General features: G+C 31.2%; 1 protein-coding gene across 2 annotated transcripts in view; it reads left to right on the plus strand.

Moving 5' to 3' along the window:
* Positions 1–14,815: 14,815 nt before the first annotated feature.
* LOC126890385 (prolactin-releasing peptide receptor-like) overlaps positions 14,816–24,483 on the plus strand; it is a 1,660,146-nt gene continuing 1,650,478 nt past the window's right edge. For both annotated transcript variants that reach the window (XM_050659276.1, XM_050659277.1), the window contains exon 1: positions 14,816–15,098. The gene's annotated coding sequence lies outside the window, so the exon portion shown is untranslated. The remainder of the gene's footprint in view (positions 15,099–24,483) is intronic.

Below are 24,483 nucleotides of genomic sequence, written 5' to 3' on the forward strand. Positions count from 1 at the left end.
AAATAGTTAAGATACCTAGCTGATTAAACCTAAATTTAAGATCGAGGTGCGATCACTTACCTGGTTTTACCTGTAAATCAAAATAAATCACACTGTATTAAGACACTTATCACCTTTTTACTGAATATGGTAGATATACAGCAGTAGAAATATATTGTTGTCCGGCAAATATATATGTGCGCTTAGTTGGTTTTACATGCAACAGAACTTTGATTTTATGGAAGTAAGTAGCGATATATTGTTTTATTTGAAAATGAAAAGTTGGTTTGGTGTAACTTATTTGTTTATTACACAAATTATCTTCTGAATGGTAAGTCGTATTATTTATTGGGTTTTACCTGTATGTAGAGCGTAAAAAGCTGAGAATTTTGGTATACTTAACTCAATATTTTAAAATTTGTCATTTATCTGGTTTTCGCAGTATACCGACAATTTAATTTATGTTACCACCCAATCAACTGATTTATTCAAACTAGAAAAAAATCAGGTCCGGCTTTGAAAAAGTTAGTTCGTTTGGGTCTTAGAAAAAATTTCACCCTGTATACGCTTTTTGAAAACTCTAATATGAATTTTACAAATTAGGCAAGTAGGCAATTAAAATGGCATATTCATTTTTTCCCCACACGATTACTTAATTTTTTATTAAAAAATCAAATTTGTCAAAATCGCAATTTTACCATAAAAATAAAAAAAATTAAACAACGTTTTTTTTTTTAAATTAAAAGTCTCACCATTTTTTTTTCTATAACACGTCTAGATCTAAAACTCCCCATAACACTTCTCTTTGGACTCTATAATTTAACATAGATGTGAACAAATTGATAAATTTTAAATTCTTTCACTTAATTTTTGCGATTTAACTTAGCAATTCACGAATCTGCACCTTTTATATTTAAAAATTCATAACTTTTACGAGAAGAAGACTGAAAGTCTACAGCAATTGTCATAGTATTTACAATGGTAAGAGATATGTGCTGTAAAAATTTCAGAAAAAAATTTAAAATGGAACGTTATAGCGAGTTAAACCGTGATTTCATCTTTTTTTTTTCATTTTTAGGTTAAAAATTCCGATTTTGACTAATTTGATTTTTTAATAAAAAATAAAGTAATCGTGTGAGGAAAAAAAATAAATATGCCATTTTAATTGCCTATTTGTCTAAATTGTAAAATTCATATTAGAGTTTTCAAAAAGTGTATACAGGGTGAAATTTTTTCTAAGACCAAAACGAAATAATTTTATAAATCCGGGCCCGATTTTTTTCTAGTTTGAATAAATCAGTTGATTGGGTAGTAACATAAATTAAATATTTGTTCAAAAAAAAAATTAATTTTTGTAAAAAAAGTTAATTTTTTTTAATCTATGGTTTACTTTACCAAACTTTTAATTCATAGTCAAATTTGATTTTTTTATAAAAAATTGAGTAATCGTGTGGGCGAAAAATAAATATGCCATTTTAATTGCCTATTTGTCTAATTTGTAAAATTCATATTAGAGTTTTCAAAAAGCGTATACAGGGTGAAATTTTTTCTAAGACCCAAACGAACTAATTTTTAAAAACCGGACCTGATTTTTTTTCTAGTTTGAATAAATCAGTTGATTGGGTGGTAACATTAATCAAATATTTGTTAAAAAAAATTAATTTTTGTAAAAAAAGTTAATTTTTTTTAATCTATGGTTTACTTTACCAAACTTTTAATTCATAGTCAAATTTGATTTTTTATAAAAAATTGAGTAATCGTGTGGGCGAAAAATAAATATGCCATTTTAATTGCCTACTTGTCTAATTTGTAAAATTCATATTAGAGTTTTCAAAAAGCGTATACAGGGTGAAATTTTTTCTAAGACCCAAACGAACTAATTTTTTAAAGCCGGACCTGATTTTTTTCTAGTTTGAATAAATCAGTTGATTAGGTGGTTATAGTGTAACGATTGACCAAAATAAGAGACACATCGATCTGACGGTTCAAAAATTATGACAAATATAAATTTCTCTCAAAATGCGAAACTCGCCCTGTATATTAATAAACAATGGAAGCAGACACTTTTTAATGGCCATTTGTTATTCCTCATAGGAGCCTCTATACGAGGTAGGAGTATGTACAGTTTCTCATGACTCACCCTATATAGTTCCGGATTTGGAAGTTTCAGATATTTCAGAAGGAAATTTACCAAATACGTCCTTCCCTATGCACTGAATGGTACAAACTCCTTCTTTGTAATGCACAAAAAATCGTTTATGAAGGGTTCCAAATTTTCGCAAATTTGCATACTTTATATAGACAGCTACATATTTGCCATTGTTTACATCATTTGATATTACAAAACTTCCGCTGGTATGATTTTTGGAGTCTGGTATCCTCACCAGTAAAAATTTTTACATCCATTTACGACAAGGCTCAAAATTGTTTGAGAGGCTCCATATCGTCTTAATCGCCTTGGTGGTAATCGTTTGTGGCTACATTGCTATGTGTTAAATTTTGTTAAAAGGTATGACAAACCGACGGAATAAAGGGCATTGGTGGAAATAAGTTATTGTACTTTTGTTTTGTGATTGATAATGGGTTTATAGAGACTTGATTTGTTTGTGCCGGAAACCTTACTTGTTGCCTTCGATACCTCATGAAGTCCACCTCATACATATTTTGATCATTGAAATCGGTTTTATGAAAAAGCTTTCCAATGTGTTCTTGTTGGACTTATCCAACTTGAGACAATTTCATTTACACCACATGCCCCTTCCGATTCGTAGCACATCACGCATTGTCCAGAGGAATCACCTGCATCACATAATGTAAAAGATATCTACGTAAAACCACTTTTTGGCTCTTAGCTTTGGATCCACATATTTTTAATTGCATTCATCAATGCAAAATTGATACATCATAATTTCTGTTGTAAGTTCTGTTTCCAGATAATTTCTATGGCTCCTTTCTCTGGAATAATGACTCGTACTTTGGGAAGGAATTGATATGTTAATGTATACTATTTATGGTTTCCGTAGGAGTTTTATTGATTGGCGTGTGTCTACCTCTTTGAACAGCTTTTATTAAAGCTCCTAGCTCAAATTTTTTTTTAACATATTTACTACTACCAAGTTAGATATACAAATAGACGGAGAGCTAGAGCCGAAAAATCATCGTCATAAGTAATATGGAGTTTTTCCTGTATTGTATATTGACAATTATGACCCGTTTCAGGCTGACACCTCAGTGGATACAGAAAGTAGCAACAAGGGATGAAAGGGGAAAGTTGGTGCAGTCATTAAAGGTTTTCACCTCCTATTTTGTTAAACCTCCATCGACTTGCATGAAAATTGGTGACTAGTTAGAGCATACCTCAAGAGACAAAACTGACTTTTTACCACTTGCACTTTTACCCTGATGGTGAATACCACCCCTTCCCGCTGGTGAAACTATTTTATTAAAAATAACCCCACAAATCGATAGAGGGACAAATTATAAGTAAAATTTGTTAGATCATGTTATTAAAATAAATCAATATTTTTTGAGTTATTAAAGATCAAATATTTGTCTATTTAAGAGCATATGCGCGAAGTTACGGATGATAAAAAGAACATGTTAAGTAATTGTATGTTAGTAAAATATTATTTTTATATTATTTCGATATTCAATTGAATTTTTTTTCATTATAAACTGAATATGTCCAGAAAGTGGGGGTGTCCAATAATGGGTACATTTGACATATTCGAATACACTTTTGCTAAATTTATAATATCGAAATAATATAAAAATAATACTTTAGTAACATACAATTAATTAATATGTTCTTTTTATCATCCGTAACTTCACGCATGTGCTCTTAAACAGACAAATCTTTGATCTTTAATAACTCAAAAAGTATTGATTTAAATATTTTAATAACATGATATACCTAACAAATTTTACTTATAATTTGTCCCTGTATCGATTTGTGGGGCTGTTTTTAATAAAATAGTTTTCACCAGCGGGAAGGGGTGGTATTCACCACCAGGGTAAAAGTGCAAGTGGCAAAAAATCAGTTTTGTCTCTTGAGGTGTGCTCTAACTAGTTACCAATTTTCATGCAAATCGATGGAGGTTTAACAAAATAGGAGGTGAAAACCTTTAAGACTACTCTAACTTTCCCCTTTCATCCCTTATTGCTACTTCCTGTATCCATTGAGTTGTCAGCCTAAAAGGGGTCATAATAATCAATATACAATAGACACATTTCACATGCCAAACTCCATACTACTTATGACGATGATTTTTCGGCTCTAGCTCTTAGATTAAAAGTGTGTTTAAAAACATAACCTTACATACTTTCAATCGCTGATTGTTCACTGTAAAATGGTAGTGTATTGTATTATTTTTAAGCACTATGTCCAGATGGTAAATAACAGTCCACACATTTAGTAGAGGTAAACAACACCAAGTCCACATGGTGTTGTTTTGTAGGGATTTTGTTGTTGACAAAACACCGGTTTTTGGTTATATCGGTTTTTTACTTACGGTTTAACCTGGTGGTTATATCCGGTCAAAAAACCGGTTATTTCAAAAACCGGTGTTTGGTTTTTAGTCATAGCTAATACTCAATAGTACTCCCATTTCTTCACTGAATTCAGTATTTATTCCACTTATCCGGTTTTTCACTGATTATTACTTTACAAAGAAAACACCGGTTATAACCGGGACAAAAAAACAACCGGAAAAACCGATGCGGAGGAAAAAAACCGGTTTTAGGTTATAACCGGTAGGTTTTTCCCATCCCTAGTTGTTTACCTCTGACTGGAAGTGGACTTGGTAATTATTAAAAAGTCGGTAACTTGATATAAAATTGTCTCTGGACATAGTATGGTTTAGCTCTGTGAAAATCTTAAAAAGCTATATTCAAAAGTGCTATAATCCCAATCTCGATAAAAATGGACATCGTGTCTTTTACCTCCGAGGCACTGTATTTAAAAATCGATTTATTCCGGAACTTTTTGTTCTAAAGGCCCTGTACTATGTTTCTCGAGAACAACATTTTTTCAGTCTTCGATGCAAATTTAAAACTCTTAATTTAACTTTAATCACTATTATATGTTTGAAAAATTGTCTCTGGACAAAGTATGGTTTATAGTATACTATACGCTGTGAGCTCATACGTAGATGGGATATTTAAAAATTCGCGAGCGCCAGTAGTGACAAGTCTGTAAACGTTTACTGGAAATTTGACATAAATGTCAAAGTGAATAATTTAAAATTAAAATTAAAAACATTAATTATAAAAAATATTAGTTGGTCAAAGCTGTGGTATATATTTTTACCTTAAATATACTTACGTTTTAAATACCGAATTTAAGTTTTTTTAATGTTCCGTAATATGTAATTATAAATTAATCTATTAATCTTGGCGCCATCTACACGATAATTGTGAAAGTATCCGAAGTAAGAAATAGAGAACTTGCATAAATTTTTAAATATTAAAATGATATTAAAAACATAAGGTAACATGATCTTAAAACGCTTGCATGCGAAAAAAACAAATATTTTTAACCCGTACGCTAATTACGACGCTTTGAAAATGCTATAAAATTCAAATATCTTAAAAGGCTCTTGAACGTCCTTCTATTGGTTCGACGTCACAGGCCACGGTCAACCGGGCTAGCTAGTCGGAAACAACGCGATTAGGGTAGGTATCACGGGTATACTACATTTTAATCGTCTTTAATGGAAAATTCCTAGGTATTATTTATGTTCATCTTATATATTGTAATAAGTAGTTCCCCAATCAGCTTAGTTTTAAACTGAAATTGATAAAGTTGAGTGCTACTTTGTAAAGAGTTTAAAACGCATAATAATGACGGACGAGGGTTTTTCAAAAGGTCAATCTGACTAACTTACCTACCGTTGATGTCTTCATCGTGGCAACTTTTATAAAAAGTAGTGAAAGCTATTCTATTGAAGAAATGCGAGGTGCCAAGGCAAATAAGTAAGAGTTATTAATAAGCATGTTTAAACCGTTTATAACAATAGTTTGGTACCATTATATTATAGTATACGGTTTACCCCGTGGGTTTGACCTACCTACCTTTAATCGAAGGATTTCGTATATCCCGGAAAAGATTACGGTGTAATTTGCATTACAATAAAGACTATATTTTATTGTAATGTTTATTAATACCTACTGGAGCCTTTCATTATTGTGTTCAAAGCCTTATGAGAAAAGATTATGGTGATTAGCAGACGTACCGATAGAACGTGTACATAGCCAACAGAATCCTTATTTACAAAGGTGATAATACGCATAAATAAGAAGAATCATTATTGTAATTTTACAAGTTAATATCTTTATCATCTCAGCTTATACTTACACCGCATCCCTCGGTAGACCGCAAGCTATAGTAGAAACCCGACTGTAGACCGCATACTATAGTAGCACCAATACTTTTTAGTTACTATTACTTTTACTACTAAAAGTTTTGTTTATTTTTAAGTTACTTGTTTCTTCTTTGTTCTTCAACACAAGAAACGACAAAAGTAATTTCATAAAAAAGAACTTTTTGATACATGTCAACAGAGATAAAATGTTAATATTTTGACTGTCACAGAAAAAATCATTTTTGCCACAGAGTAAAACAAGATATTTCAACTATATTATTTATCTATGGGCAAACTGCATTAAATGCAATAACCCACCCCGAACGAGCAAACGATACGAGTGGCCTGTGACGTCAGACCATAGGTCTCGCTTTTGAAGTTGTTTAAAACGGAAATTTTAGGCGCGGAACTTTGACTAGATGTTGTACGTACACTATTCATGGTTAAGACGTAATATTTTGAATATAACATTTTAAAACATACATTTTTTAGTGCAAGTTCCCTATTAATATTTCTCTCTAATTAATATTTCTAATAGAACGTCACAATGATTAGAGCAATATCTTAAAAAAATCGATTACAATTTAATTACTTTTTTGCGTTGTAAATATTAAGCGATAACAATTAAATAATAAATTTAAAAAATACCGGTGAAAGTTGCATTAGTAATCCGCTAGGAGCTACACCAGCGAAGCTCAGAGCGTGTATAGGCTAGCGGCAGGCACCCCCAAAATGACCAGGTACTGACCACGGAGAGGTGAATGGCCATTTTCAGATATACTGTATGTTTTTGACGGTACTGAAAACGAAAATGAGATTTATTTTGAATTTCATGTTGGGGAACATTGTCAAAATCGCAATTTTACCCTTAAAATAAATAAAAATAAAATCATGTTTTTTTGCGTTTACCTCGCTACAACTCGTGTTCAATTTTAATATTTTTTTCTGAAATTTTTACAGTATCTATCTCTAACATTTCTGAAAATAACAGTACATGTTTCAAGCTTGAATTCTTATTTTGATAAAGGTTATGAATTTTTTAAAAGGAAAAGGTAGGGATTTGTGCATTGCAAAGTTTAATCGCGTTTGTGTTAAAATATAGTGTACAAAGAAGTTTTCTGGAAAATTTTAGATCAAAATGTTTTATAGAACAAAATTAGTGCAACTTTTATTATCGACATTAGAAATCCCCAATATAACGGTTATTTTTCGAGATACTGACCATGGGTGTCGAATGGCTAGTTTTGGTCTTAGTTTATGTTTTTGACGGTGCTGAAAACAAAAATGAAATTTATTTTAAATTTTAGCTGGGGGAATATTGTCAAAATCGCAATTTTACCATAAAAATAAAAAAAGTGAAATCACGTTTTTTGCGTTAACCTCTCCACAACTCTGTTCCATTTTAATATTTTTTTTCTAAAATTTCTACAGCGTATATTTCTCACTGTTGTGACGACTATGAAATCAACTGTGGTCTTTTGGTCTTTTCTTCATAAAAGTTATGAATTTAAAAAAATCAAAGGTGCAGATTCGTGAATAGCAAAGTTAAATCGCAAAAATTAAGTGACAAAATTTAAAATTTATCTATTTGATTACGTTTATGTTAAACCGCAGAGTTCAAAAGTTTTATGGGATTTTAGGTCTAGATGTGTTATAGAAAAAATATGGTGCAACTTTTAATTTTAAGAAAAATGTTGTTTAATTTTTTTTATTTTTAGGGCAAAATTGCGATTTTGAAAATGTTCTCCAATAGGTCTGGATAACGCGTATGAAAAAAAAGTTGATTAATAGTAAGCTGAAAATTTGTTAATAGCTTAAGGGTGTCTAGTCGGAAAAACTTCGATGTACGGAAACACTGGAACGAGGGAAATTTTAATTGTGGAAAAGGTTAAAAATTTGGAACATCAGACCACGAAAACGTCCCATGTATTTTGTCGGACAGAATTTAGAATTGATTTGTTACCCTTTCATTAAACACTCATGCAAAAATCAGACGGCTATTTGTCAAATGTAATAATTCCTGTCATTTGACATGTTCTACGTGTTCCACTCATTAAAATGTCCAGTTGGTAATAAATAGCAGTCTGATTTTTGCAGGACAGTTTAATGAAAGAGTAACAAATTATTTGGAAGTTGTGTTCTACAAAATACATGGGACGGTTTCGTAGTCTGACGTTCCAAATTGTAACCTGTTCCACTATTAAATCATCCCCTGTTCCAGTGTTCCCATACATAAAAATTTGTCCGCCTAGACACCCTTAAGCTATTAAAATATTTTCATCCCGCTATTAATCAACTTTTTTTAATACGCGTTATCCAGACCTATTGGAGAACATTTTCAAAATCGCAATTTGGTTCTAAAAACAAAAAAAATTAAACCACGTTTTCCTTAAAATTAAAAGTTGCACCATATTTTTCTATAACACATCTAGACCTATAAAACCCCATAAAACTTTTTGGAATCTGCGGTTTAACATAAACGTAATCAAATAGATAAATTTTAAATTTTGTCACTTAATTTTTGCGATTTAACTTTGCTAATCACGAATCTGCACCTTTGATTTTTAAAAATTCATAACTTTTATGAAGAAAATACTGAAAGACCACAGTTGCTTTCATAGTCTTCACAAGCAACGGTGAGAAATATACGCTGTAGAAATTTTAGAAAAAAATATTAAAATTGAACAGAGTTGTAGCGAGGTAAACGCAAAAGGAACATGATTTTATTTTTATTTATTTTTAGGGTAAAATTGCGATTTTGACAATGTTCCCCCACATGAAATTCAAAATAAATCTCATTTTCGTTTTCAAGGGGGGCCTGATTCTAATTCATTTCGACAGTCGCAATTTCATTTCGACACCGCCATGACAGCCGGAGAGTATAGCCATTCTTGGGGATATTAACCTTATCATGTTGAGACTGCTCAGAATTTGGGTTGGCGCTTCGGTTTCTTGGATTTTGTTGATAGTCTGGGAAAATTATCGAAAAAATACCATTTTTGGGAAAAATTATTTACCAGCTATTTTATTGCTAAAATCGAATCTTAAGATTGCAGATATTAGTAATATGGGGTATGACAAGTCCGCAGAAAGTGTGTTATTTTATTTATAAACAAATTAGCACTCCTAAATCTTCTTTTTTTTTTCAATTAGTGGTCTGTAACTCCTATAATTTTTCCTTTGAGCCAAAAACACTCAAATAAAAATTCACCGTAATTTAGTTCTGCACAAAGTTATTTTTTTTCCGATTTCCTTCAACAAAAATTTTACTCAGAAAATCCGAGTTTTCCCAAAAAATCTGCCATTTTCAATTAAAATTTTAGGGAAGTACCTAATTATGTATCAATAATTAAATAATTGAAGACATGAAAGATTTATTATAGTAGATTATACAGAGGGGCTAAATTATGGAATAAATTCATTTCTTTAAAACGGACGATTTTGGAGCAAAATCCCGAAAGAGGTCGATTTTTATTTTTAAATTACAATTTTTTGGCATATATTTCATACTAGTGACGTCATCCATCTGAGCGTGATGACGTAATCGATAATTTTGTTAATGGGAATAGGGGTCGTGTGGTAGGTCATTTGAAAGGGCGTTTAATTCTCTATTCAGTAATATAAAGATTAATATCATTAGGTATTTATACAGGGTTGCCAAAAAAAAATTTGAATTAAATTAATTGGCGCAAAAAGAAGAATGTATGTAATTTATTTAACTCAAAATACATTGTACTGCTGTCAGAAAATAGAAAAAAAGGTTTATTTCACAAATAAACATTTCTTTTCGCTTAAATTAAATCACAAACAGCCTCCCTCCTACCTATTGGCAGTTTGAACTTTTAATTTAAGCTAAAAGCAATGTTTATTTGCAAAATAAACATTTTTTTTTATTTTCTGACAGCAATAGAATGTATTTTGAGTTAAATAAATTACATGCATTCTTCTTCTTGCGTCAATTAATTTAATTCAAAATTTTTTTTGGCCTCCCTGTATAAATAATGATATTAATGTTTATAATACTGAATAGAGCATTGAACGCCTTTGTAAATGAGCTACAACACGAACCCATATTCCTATTTAAAAAAATAATTACGTCATCACGCTCGGATGGATGACGTCACTAGTTTGAAATATATGCCAAGAAATTTAATTTAAAAATAAAAATCGACCTGTTTCGGGATTTTTCTCTAAAATCGTCCATTTTAGAGAAAATGAATTTATTCCATAATTTAGCCCCTCTCTGTATATCAGGAGACCGGCGACAATCTAACCAATAGTTTAGCAATAATTAAAATGTTAATTAAAAAATTTTGGTCGAAATAATAACCAGAAAGATTATGATACACCAGAATAACTATGATTTTCATATAAAAAAGCACTATACCTATTCAACGTACCTTACAGGATTGAAATTGGACCATTTGAGCGGTCTCAGGAATGTTATAAAGAAACAATTTTTTGGCTTATAAACAAATAGAACCCCTCAGAAAATATTAGATTAAATTAAATTAAGTTAACGCTGTTGAAAAGAGCACGGCTTCTGTGTCCTTTTCGAAGAAAAACAAATTGAATTGCGAGGAGTGATTCCAGGTATAACCGGTCAAATTTGACCGGCATTTGCGACAGAGTTATAAACAACAGGATTTTAATCTTTGAACCATTAGATACCTTTTAATTCCGGTCCTCTTTGTACATACAAATTTTCATATCTTCAAGACACTCATAACAAAAAAGATTTATGTCACTGTCACCAAATTATTTAATTATTGATAAATAATTACTTCCCTCAGATTTTAGTTGAAAATTAAAGATTTTGTTTGGAAAACCCGAATTTTCCGAAGAAAATTTCCGTCGAAGGAAATTGGAATAAATTATCAATATGCAGAATTAAATTACTGTCAATTTTTATGTGAGTGTTTTGGTTTAAAGTTAAAATTTTCGGAGTTATAGAGCAATAATAAAAAAAAAGATTTCGGAGTGCTAATTTGTTTATAAACAAAATAGCACACTTTCTGTGGACTTTGCACTGCTATATTACTAATATAGGAAATCTTAAGATTTGATTTCAGCATGTCCAGCAATAAAATAGCTGGTAATTAATTTTCCTTGTTTTTTACTAATTTTCCCAGATTATTACCTCACATCTTTCATTGAGTTGATGATTCATGTTGTGGACATTCTCAATTATTATATTTCTAATTTAATACTATTCTATCTAATTCCTCAAAACAAGCAAATTTCAATTAAACCCAGCTATATTATAATACCTTTTGATTTAGTTTTCCTTGCAAGAAATAAACAAAACACATCTAAACTAAACCTAACCTCGCTTTTGGCCATTCATTCATCTCCGTGTCAAATAATTTCGACAGTCGCCATATTGAAAGCGACTTGTTTTTGGTCGAAATTTGATTTAGAATCAGGGCCCAGCACCGTCAAAAACATACAGTATATCTAAAAATGGCCATTCACCTCTCCGTGGTCAATATCTCGAGAAATAAGCGTTTTTTTTTTGGTGTTCCGCTCGTCTATTTAGATCTGTGTAGAGCGAAAATAGTTATTTTCCTAACAAGTGCAGAAAGTCATTCTTTTCCGCACGCGACTGCAGTTTGCCGAACGACGCGAAGCGGGAGTTCGGCAAGCAGTCGAGTGCGGAAAAGAGACTTTCTGCAAGAGTCAGGAACAATATTTTTTCTAAAAGTCTTTAAAAAATTACCAAATCTTAATCAATTATTTTAACTAATATGAAAATACGTACACAAATTAATTCTTTGACAAGGTTGTCAAAACCAAACTTTCAATATAATTAATTAGCATGACGACGATCTTGGTTTCCATGACGATGATTCAAAACGACTGTTATTGTTTATCGATTTGACTTTCGAATATTATGTCAAAATAATTTTATTTCATCGAATTGTCGCGTTAATTTCATTAAAACAGGAACACAATAAGATATATTTGAAATAAATTAGTAAATAATATTTAAATATTAGTTTATTGCATGTATTATAATTACTTTAAGGCCATATTAATATATCTAAATTAACACACGTGCGGAAAAGTAAAAACCGCGTGCGGAAAAGTAACACGCGTGCGGAAAAGTAACACGCGTGCGGAAAAGTGAAACTTTCTAAACTAAAATGCGTGCGCGAAAGTAGACATTTTTGCACGCTCGTAGAAAAATGTTATATTCAAAAGTGAAATCAATCATCCTAATTTCGATAAAAATGGACATAGTATCCTTTACCTCCTAAATGCTGTATTTAAAAATCGATTTATTTCGGAACTTTTTGTTCTAAATGCCCCGTTCTATGTTTCTCGAATACAAAATTTTTTCAGTCTTCGATGCAAATTTAAAACTCTAACTAATTTAACTATTTAAGAGCACACAGCACTGATCAACAGGTAGCAACAAACGCGTTCCAAGATTGCTGCTGTAATTTTGAATATTTTGTCGAGATATTTGGCACACAAATTCGCAAAATAATAAAGAATGGCGGTACAGAGCCCAATTTCAGAAATATTTTAGTATGTGGAAATTACTCTATAACTAAATAAAATATAACAAAAAGGAGCCTGTACCGTCATTAACAAAGACAAAAAAAGAAACTTTCTTCAAATAAACTTTTTTATTTCGTGCCTAGATTTTGTGTCACATTGGAACTACTAAAAATCGATTTTTTTATAACAAGAAATCGAACGTCACTGACTTGGCAACATTTCGCGCCTATGTGTATAAAAATTATTGTTTTTGATAGTATAAACGTCACTGTCAGTGTCGAATTACCGACGCACTGTTGCCTCACTTTTGAAAGTTCGCAGAACTTTCGCAATCTTGGACCGCGTTTGTTGCTACCTGTTGATCGCTACTGTTTGCTCTTAACACCATTGTATGTTTGAAAAATTCCTATTAGTCCATGTGGTGAGACCGCTCCCGTCTGGAAAAATTTCTGATTCGGTTTCTTTGTGGATTCCTATTCAAAAATTCCCCCTTTAAACAAATCTGAAGGGCGCCGTGTGGAATTTTTGGGCAGAAATTGTTTAAATAATTTTTTTAAACAAATACAAAAGATCACGTTTTTTTGCTCCGAAACATATATTTTTAAGTTTTGTGGGTCATTCTACACAAGAAAGGTATCTTGTAAATTTTCTCAAAAATTGATAGTTTTCGAGTTATAGGCGATTTAAAATCTGAAAAATTCGAAAATACGCATTTTCGAGGCCTAAAAACTCATATTTTAATTAGTATTTTTTGGAGGTTTCCAGATACTTAAATTGAAGTTTAAACATTCAGCTTCAAGATTCTGAAGAATGATTGCGTCTAACCTTAATTTAAACCGTCGTTTTTTAATTGTTAAATATGCATGTCCATCCAATTTTTTTGCCGGTGCTGCGCGCTCTATTTCAAAAATCTCCAATTTTCCTCCAAAAGATATTTTTTCTAGATTCTTTGGGATATTCTAAATAAAATAAGTTTCTTGACATTTTTCTCGATAGTTAACAGTTTTAAAGTTATAAGCGATTTAAAATCCGAAAATGCGTTTTTTTTGGCATTTTTCGGATTTTAAATCGCTTATAACTTTAAAACTATTAACTTTTAAGAGAAATGTCAAGAAATTTATTTTATTTAGAATATCCCAAAGAAGCTAGAAACAATATCTTTCTGAGGAAAATTGGAGATTTTTGAAATAGAGCGCGCCGCACCTGCAAAAAATCGGATAAACACGCATATTTAACAATTAAAAAACAGCGGTATAAATTAAGGTTAGACGCGATCACTCTTCAGAATCTCGAAGCTGAATGTTTAATCTTCAATTGAAGTATCTGGCAACCTCAAAAATACTAATTTAAATATGAGTTTTTAAGCCTCGAAAATGCGTATTTTCACATTTTTCAGATTTTAAATCGCCTATAACTCGAAAACTACCAATTTTTAAGAAAATTTAAAAGATACCTTTCTTGTTTAAAATGACCCAAAAAACCTAAAGTTATATGTTACAGGGCAATAAAACGTGATCTTCTGTATTTGTTTAAAAAAATTGTTTAAACAATTTCTGCCCAAAAATTCCGAACGGCACTCTTCAGATTTGTTTAAAGGGGACATTTTTGAATAGGAATCCACAAAAAAACCGAATCAGACATTTTTTCAGACGGGAGCGGTCTCACCACATGGTCTATATGTAAAGACTATCATTCTTTGTAGGAGCGGATTACATTTCAGTATCAACTTTTCAATATTATTTGATTATTAACATTGATTCAAAAAATAAATTCCAATGGCCTTCCCGTCATGCATAAAGTAAAACAAAAAAATGTTTATAAAAAACTGAAACAACGTTTTTAAATACTTCCTTTTTTTGAGTTATCCTTGTAAAGGATTTAAACTGATCCACTGTAAATGATGAATTCCGAGCGCAGTCCTGAGTGAACCCAAACACTTTGAGTCTCTGTCGCTGTAGCCAGCCAGCGTGCGCTATCAGTTGGCCGAGATCTGTCATGGGGGTATGTCGCAACGGTCCCACAAGCGCTGGAAAATCACTTTGGTACACTATAAAATTTCCGTAGTCAACTCCTGATTGGTTTTTCATTCATTTACGACCGCTTTGGATGCTGTACTCGTGCTACGGGCAGGTGTGATATACAGTTTTATAAGACTTACTTCGGTTTGACAGCCGCGTAATCCAACAAGTTGCACGTTTCTACATCTGCTACTTGTGTCTGTTACTGAGATTTAAAAATACCTTCTCTCAGGTAAACATAATTCATTCTACATTGTTTTAATGTTGATATGCTTGTTGCTTTATGTTTGTAGCCTGTATGATTTTTGTGTATTATAAATAATTTTATTTTTTATAATAAAGGTAGAAAAAATGTCACTTTTATATTGCTAGTGTACTTAAATTTAAACACAAAATATGTAGATACTCTAAAACATAAACTTGAAAACAAATTATAGATTTAAAACAGATAGCCTATGTACCTATGCCAAAATTATAAAAAATATTTTTTAGTTTCAGAGATTTTTTTAATTGCTTTCCTAGTGACGTTTGATAATTTTGTATTTAGTTATTTCTTTATTATAAAATATAGGTCTGGATCCCGCGTATGAAAAAAAAGTTGATTAATAGCAAGCTGAAAATTTGTTAATAGCTTAAGGGTGTCTAGTCGTATACACTTTGATATATGGGAACACTGGAACCGGGGCAGTTTTAATTGTGGAACAGGTTAAAAATTTGGAACGGGCATACCACGAAAACGGCACATTTATTTTGTCCGACAGAATAGACTTAAACTCTCCGAACAGAAATTAAACTCTCATGCAAAAATCAAACTGCTATTTATCACCAAATGGGCGTTTTAATGAGTGGAACATGTAGAATATGTCAAATGACAGTAATTGTGACATGTGATAAATAGCAGTCTGATTTTTGCATCAGAGTTTAACCTCTGTTCGGAGAGTTTAAGTCTATTCTGTCGGACAAAATAAATGTGCCGTTTTCGTGGTATGACCGTTCCAAATTTTTAACCTGTTCCACAATTAAAGCTGCCCCTTTTCCAGTGTTCCCATATATCAAAGTTTATACGACTAGACACCCTTAAGCTATTAACAAATTTTCAGCTTGCTATTAATCAACTTTTTTTTATACGCGGGATCCAGACCTAATAGCAATTATACAAAAGAAAAACAAAGAGGTTAAGAGTGTCATCATTAGAGCTCGGCAAATATGCACTTAAAAAACCCTAAAATATGCATGCAAATAAATGCACAAAAAACAGTTGAAATATGCATAAAAATATGCACAAAGAACAGTTGAAATATGCACTTAAATATGCTTTTATACATCTAATGCATATAAATAAACAACACGTTAATCCTTGTTTTAAAGGTATTTAATTATTTATTTGATCCCAATGGACTGTCGAGGCATTTAGGCTAAATAAAAAAATACTTATTTTATGCTAGTCACAAAAAATATTTATTGAAATTTCTATAACCTACATCATATTCATTTATTCTTTATATTTATCATCATTCTTTATTATATATTATTACAACTGTACATTATTAAACGTTTTTCTAAATTTTCTACAGAAAAACAGCCGCAGGTATATCTTGATTGTAATTGTTTAAGCATACACGGAAAAACTTCTTTTTACTTCACATGAAGTTAAAGAAGCAAACTTAAAATATTGTTTAATTGAGGGTTCTACCTATAAAATTAAATTATCTTCATATTTCCACATCTTAATAATATTTTTTTAATTATTTTGATATACTCCTCATTTTTCCTTAACGCCGTGCAGAATTTTTGATACACTTTGTTGGTTTCACCAAGGTGGTTTAGTAATTGGCTAAGCAATATGATGGTAAAGGCACATTAGGTAAACGATCTTTATACACCTATACTCGCAGAAGGGCTTTAAAAAAAAAATTTTATTTTTGATAGAAGGGTATTGACCATTGGAAATTCCATCCTTACAGTTTATAGCCTCCTGCTACTCTATTTGTAGCAGAAGTGTGCTCTAGACAAGTAGCAAATTTGAAAAAATATTTTTAAATGTTGTCCAGTTTTGGTCATATGGCGCAGCATCACTTAACAATAACAAAATATTTTCACTAACAAAATGTGACTGCATATTGTAGAGTCTCCTTCGTCTCCTTTATTCGTCGCCTTATAAATTGTAAAAGGCAGATATTAAGGATATTACCAGAAAGTGGTTCCACTTTCCAAAAAAGTCTAAAAATATGTAATTTTAATAAATGCATATTATGCACTTACAACATTTATCCAAAATATGCAAATATTAACTGCAGCATATTATGTTTGAAGAATAGATTTAATTTTCTGAGTGCACGGATTTTAATAATTATTCCCCTCCATCTACCACCGATTGATTTCGATAGGTCAAACTTTACACATAAACTATATACCTTGAACTTCAAAATGACGCTAGCTAGGTTGCTTAATTGTTATAAACATAGTAGCTGTGAATTAAATAAAAAAAGTGGCTAACTTTGACCCTGATTAATCTAACCAAAAAGGTTTTTTTTTTAAATTCGTGTAAAGATACCAGCTTTTTAAATCCCAAAGTAGTTCTGGTCTAGTTAACAATGTTATTCAAATTGTTTATAAACCAAAAATGACCCTACTTTAGAAAAATATTTTCGGAACGAAGAAAATTACTTTTTAATGAGTTTTTTGAATGCTTTGAAAATATAACTATTCTTCTTTCACGTGGTTTCCACAAAATTGCTATATCATTATTATTTTCTGAACAATGATATTGCAAAAAAGCTCTTTGGGATAAAAAAATTTAATAATATTTAAACTAATTGACGAATCGTCTTAAAATTTTTGTGCATTATAAGGACTGTTTGACTCAACTATTTGTGCAATACGAGAGTATTAAGGTCATATTCGCAAAAGTTATAGCAATTTTTTTATTTTCGAAATTTTAATTTTATTTAGAAATTTCTAAAGCAACAAAGGATCGGACTGTCATTTTAAACCCTTGCTCATCCACTAAAAGAAGGATACTATAAATAAAGATCTTATCCCTGTGACGGGCATTTTTGTATTTATAATTGATTGTAAACACCCGACTTGGGCGTCGAAACGTTAATAAAATCATTTTTTTGGTAAAATTGTGGCTTACTTCCCATTGAAAACAGTTGATTATAAAAGTTGTAATCTTGAAGGTCACATAAAAAAACGTAAATCATTAGGACTCTGAAAGTGATTTCTTCTGTCCTATATCCACCATAGAAACTAACTGAAAAACTTTAAGTTCTAAATTTTCAAGAACTTTCCACCAATAGACAGAAATGATATTTTGCAGGTTCAATTTCCACCATATCGTCCTATATCCACCATAGGAAACTAACTGAAAAACTTTTAGCTCTAAATTTTCACTAATTTTCCGCCAATAGACAGAAATGATATTTTGCATGTTCAATTTTGTTGTAATTTTTTTTGTTTTTTTTTATTTAAAACGTCAAAAGCTAAAAATCATGTAATTCAAGTGTGATTTATTGTTGTTTATTTCCAAAACAATAATTGAAATATTTATTTTAATAATATTAAGAGTATTATATTACAGCTCTTGGATAAAAATATTGGCTGTTATCTGGACTTTTTTATGTGGTAGATATCAGTGCTGTTTTTGTAACAATAGAGGTTCCGGTACGGTATGTTCCGGGGGGTCTGGGGAGTGTTTATAAGGGGGGTCTGTCCCCGGGAAAATTTTTTAAATTTAGCCTCAATAAGGGCATTTTGAAGCTATTTGGGAACAAGGAAAAAATTCAGGAATTCGTCTATAATTTGGTTGTTTTTTTAATTTTTTGTCCCAAAAGGTGCCGGTACGGCGTACCGGCGCGTACCGTCACAAAAACAGCACTGAGTAGATATTATTAACGTTGCTAGAGTTAGCGTGATAAAAAAATATCCCCACTATTATTTTAGAATAAATAATCAATATTAAAAAATTTTAAAGGCATAAATCAAAACTATGTTTACTCTGTCTATAGTCTATACCGTTGCTATGAAGAGTTTTATTTAACTGCATTTAAACCAGTCTTTGAAATTTTTCAACCATGACACTCTCCTCTTATATTTCCCTGTATTATCAGTTTTATCATTTGATTTCGCTGTCCCCTCATTACGTGTCTCAGATATTGTAACTATCTTATTTTTATTGTGTTTATTATTTCGTATCTTTGCCTAGTTCACGCAACACTTCCGTGTTTGTTTTCTTCTTTGTCCGTGCCATTATGAATATCCTTCTAATATACCCTGTTTCAAATGACTAGTTTATTTATCTGTCCTTCCTTCAGTATTGTTTTTATTTTTACAAATTCATATCTTGCTATTTCTATCTTGGCCCTTATTTATATTCTTTGATCTTTATATTCTAAAATCTAGATTCCCAGATATATGTATTTTTCCACCATTTCTATCCGTGGTCTTCCAAATGTATGTTTGTTTATAATATTTGTTTTCTCTGTTATTATTATAGGTATATTTAGTCTTTTTTATATTCATTTTTTTGCATAGATTTTGGGGCCGGATAGCTCAGTCGGTAGGATGTCTATCTTCCACGCAGAAGGGCGGGAATCGTAAGACATTAAAAAAATGCCTGTAGACATTAAAAAAGACCATCTAGAGGTCTCATGCTGACTCAGTCTAAATAAAATGTATACCTTAGGTAAAACCAGGTGCAATAATAGGCGGTTGAAGCGTAGTACTGGCCCTGTTACATTCTTTGTATACTTTAGGTCCTACAGGAGACAGCAGACTACCCCGCTATAATCCCAAAGCGTTAGGTGTTAAAAAGGGATTATTATTTTATCTCTTTTCAGTCCATATCTTTCACAGCAACTACTTGTCTTATTTAGTAATAGTTGGAGTTGTTCAGCAGAGCCTGCCATAATCATGGTCTATCTAATGTAATGTTGTTAATGGGGGTATGTCGCAACGGTCTCACAAGCGCTGGAGAATCACTTTGGTACACTATAATATTTCCGTAGTCAACACCTGATTGGTTTTCCATTCATTTACGACCGCTTTGGATGCTGTATTCGTGCTACGGGCAGGTGTGATAAACAGTTTTATAAGACTTACTTCGGTTTGACAACCGCGTAATCCAACAAGTTGCACGTTTTTTCATCTGCTACTTGTGTCTGTTACTGAGATTTAAAAATACCTTCTCTCAGGTAATCATAATATACATTCTACATTATTTTAATGTTGATATGCTTGTTGCTTTATGTTTGTAGCCTGTATGATTTTTGTGTATTATAAATAATTTTATTTTTTATAATAAAGCTGGAAAAAAGTCATGTTACTTTTACATTGTTAATGTACCTAATTTTAAACACAAAATATGTAGATACTGTAAAACATAAAGTTTGAAACAAATAATAATATATTTACAATACATGGCCTATGTATGCCAAAATTATAAAAAAAATTTAGTTTTAGAGATTTTTTTTTATAATAATTGCTTTCCTAGTTACGTTTGATAATTTTGTATTTAGTTATTTTTTCATTATACAACAGCAATTATACAAAAGAAAAACAAAAAAGTTAAGAGTGTCATTATTGTTACTTGTTCCGATGTATCGTAATATTGTTTCCTAAAAGAGTTTTTGGATAAGTTATTGAAAAGCTTCTACATCATGTTTATTTATAGTACTTAGCAAAATTTTTGTAGTACCGAATGAAAATAAAATTGCAAATTCAAATTTACTTGTTTACAAGAAGGTTCATATTATGCACTGAATAAAAGTTGTAATCTTAAAGACCACATAAAAAAATCTAAATCATTACGACTCTGAAAGTGTTTTCTTCTATATCCAAGACAGAAATAATATTTTGCAGGTTCAATTTTGTTCTAATGTTTTTTGTTTTTTTTTTATTTGAAACGTCAAAAGCAAAAAACATGTAATTTAAGTGTGATTTATTGTTATTTATTTCCAAAACAAGAATTAAAATATTTATTATAAAAGTATTAGGATTATTAGATTAAAGCTCTTGGGTAAAAATATGGGCTATTATCTGAACTTTTTTATGAGGTAGATATTATTAACGCTCCTCGACCTAGCGTGATAAAAAATAATTCCCACTATTATTTTACAATGAATCATCAGTATTAACAAATTTTAAAAGCATAAATCAAAACTATGTTCACTCTGTCTATAGTCTATACCGTTGCTATGAAGAGTTTTATTGAACTGTATTTAAACCAGTCTTTGAAATTTTTCAATCATGACACTCTATGTACTCTTATATTTCCCTGTATTATCAGTCTTATCATTTGATATCGCTGTCCCCTCATTACGTGTCTCAGATATTGTAACTTTCTTATTTTTATTGTGTTTATTATTTCGTATATTTGCCTAATTCACGAAACACTTCCGTGTTTGTTTTCTTCTTTGTCTGTGCCAATATAAATATCCTTCTATTATACCCCCTTTCAAATGACTGTAATTTATTTATCTATCCTTCCTTCAGTATTGTTTTTATTTTTACAAATTCATATCTTGCTATTTCTATCTTGGCCCTTATTTCTATTCTTTGATCTTTATATTCTAAAATCTAGATTTCCAGGTATGTGTATTTTTCCACCCTTTCTATCGGTGCCTCTTTCAGATGTATGTTTGTTTATATATTTGTTTTCTCTGTTATTATTATAGGTATATTTATTCTTTCTTATATTCATTTTTTTTTGCATTGATTTTGGGGCCGCATAGCTCAGGCAGGCGGTAGGATATCTATCTTCCACGCAGAAGGACAGGGACCGTAAGACATTAAAAAAAATGGCTGTAGACATTAAAAATTACATTAAAAAGATTTCGGGAACTTTAAGGTGTAGTTCATTTATGATTCGTTTGCATTTTTCTTGAACGGGAATGTGAGCTTTTGTATGCTGAGTACTTGAAGAGCAAATAGTTTGATGACATTGTGAAGAGTACCGCTTCACTGCATAGTTCACCGAGTTCGGCCTGAAAAATTATAATAGGAGTTGTTCTAAATGCACCACATATTATTCTAAGAGCGTTGTTTTGTACGATATCTAAAACTTTTAGAGTTGTTTTTGAAGTAGATGAATAAGCTTGGCATCCATAATCAATCTTGGAACGGATCAGATTTTTATATAATGTGAGTAGAGTTCTACCATCCGCTCCCCAGTTTGTACCAGAAAGATATTTCAACAGGTTAAGTCTTTTTTGACATGCTGCCGAAATATATTTAATATGATCTTTCCAGGTTAGAGCTTGATCAAATATTAGACCTAGATATTTAATTGTTTCTACATATTCGAGTCTCTGACCTCCAAATTTTAAAGTAGGTACCTCCTTTATCTGCTTTGGTCTTTTTGAATATAGGATACAGCGAGTTTTGGGTGAAGCAAATTGAAAACCGCTCTTTTTAGACCAAGATATAAATTTATCAAGTTGATCTTGTAGTAATTTGGCCATACTCTGTATATTGTTTCCCCTTAAGAATATTATGAGATCATCCGCATATAATCTGGCTTGAATGGGTTTATTCATTTATTTGATTATATCATTAATAGCTATAAGAAAAAGCGTCGGACTGATCACAGAGCCTTGAGGTGTGCCATTTTCTTGATATATCACATTAGATAGAAGACCGTTTACTTTTAGCTTGGAATTTCTATTTAGGAGAAAATTTTTAACAAAAGCGAGTATATTTCCTTGATAACCTCATGATTTCAGTGTTGATATTATAATTAAAATATTTATTATAAAAGTTTTAAGAGTGTTATATTAAAGCTCTTGGGTAAAGAAGATTATATTGGCTATTATCTGAACTTTTTTATGTGACATATATTATTAACGCTCCTAGACCTAGCGTGATAAAAAAATATCCCCACTATTATTTTACAATTAATAATCAGTACTAACAAATTTTAAAAGCATAAATCAAAACTATGTTTACTCTGTCTATAGTCTATACCGTTGCTATGAAGAGTTTTATTGAACTGTATTTAAACCAGTCTTTGAAATTTTTCAATTATGACACTCTACTCTTATATTTCCCTGTATTATCAGTCTTATTATTTGATATCGCTGTTCCCTCATTACGTGTCTCAGATATTGTAACTTTCTTATTTTTATTTTGTTTATTATTTCGTATATTTGCCTAATTCACGAAACACTTCCGTGTTTGTTTTCTTCTTTGTCCGTGCCTTTATAAATATCCTTCTATTATACCCCCTTTCAAATGACTGTAATTTATTTATCTATCCTTCCTTCAGTATTGTTTTTATTTTTACAAATTCATATCTTGCTATTTCTATCTTGGCCCTTTTTTCTATTCTTTGATCTTTATATTCTAAAATCTGGATTTCCAGGTATGTGTATTTTTCCACCTTTTCTATCGGTGCCTCTTTCAGATGTATGTTTGTTTATATATTCGTTTTCTCTGTTATTATTAGTATATTTATTAGTATATAGGTATATTTAGTCTTTCTTATATTCATTTTTTTGCTTTGATTTTGGGGCCGCATAGCTCAGGCAGGCGGTAGGATGTCTATCTTCCACGCAGAAGGACAGGGACCATAAGACATTAAAAAAATGGCTGTAGACATTAAAAAAGAACGTCTACGGGTCCCATGTTGACTTAGTCTAAATAAAATGTGTTTTTTTACCTTCGGTAAAACCAGGGGCAATAATAGGCGGTTGAAGCGTAGCATTGGCCCTGTTATCTTTATTGTATACTTTAGGCCCTACAGGGGACAGCAGACTATCCTGCTATAATCCCAAAGCGTTCGGTGTTAAAAAGGGATTATTATTTTATCTATTTTCAGTCTATATCTTTCACAGCAACTACTTGTCTTATTTAGTAATAGTTGGAGTGTTGGAGTTGTTCAGCATAGCTTGCCATAATGATGGTGTAATGTAATGTTGTTAATGGGGATATGTCGCCACGGTCTCACAAGCGCTGGAAAATCACTTTGGTACACTATAAAATTTCCGTAGTCAACTCCTGATTGGTTTTCCATTCATTTACGACCGCTTTGGATGCTGTATTTGTGCTACGGGCAGGTGTGATATACAGTTTTATAAGACTTACTTCGTTTGACAGCCGCGTAATCCAACAAGTTGCACGTTTCTACATCTGCCACTCGTGTCTGTTACTGAGATTTAAAAATATCTTCCCTCAGGTAAAAATAATTAATTGTACATTGTTTTAATGTTGATATGCTTGTTGCTTTATGTTTGTAGCCTGTATGATTTTTGGGTATTATAAATAATTTTATTTTTTATAATAATAAAGGTGGAAAAAAATGTCATGTTATTTTTACATTGTTAGTGTACTTAAATTTAAAAACAAAATACGTAGATACTCTAAAACAGGGGTCACCAATTAGTTTCCCTGGGGGTCCGTTTCGAAAACCTATGACACTTCCGGGGTCCGGATTTATGCTGCCTGTGTTTGGTTGTTCTGATTCGGTTTCTTTGCGAATTCTTGTTACAAAATATCCCCTATAAACAAATCAGAAGGGTACCGGGCGAAATTTTTGGACAAAAATAGTTAACATGTTTTTTTAACAAATTTAAAACATCACCTTTTTTGCCCCCGAAAATATATTTTTAGCTTTTTTG

This window comes from Diabrotica virgifera, chromosome 8, assembly GCF_917563875.1.
Source record: "Diabrotica virgifera virgifera chromosome 8, PGI_DIABVI_V3a".
Taxonomy (NCBI): Eukaryota; Metazoa; Arthropoda; class Insecta; order Coleoptera; family Chrysomelidae; genus Diabrotica; species Diabrotica virgifera.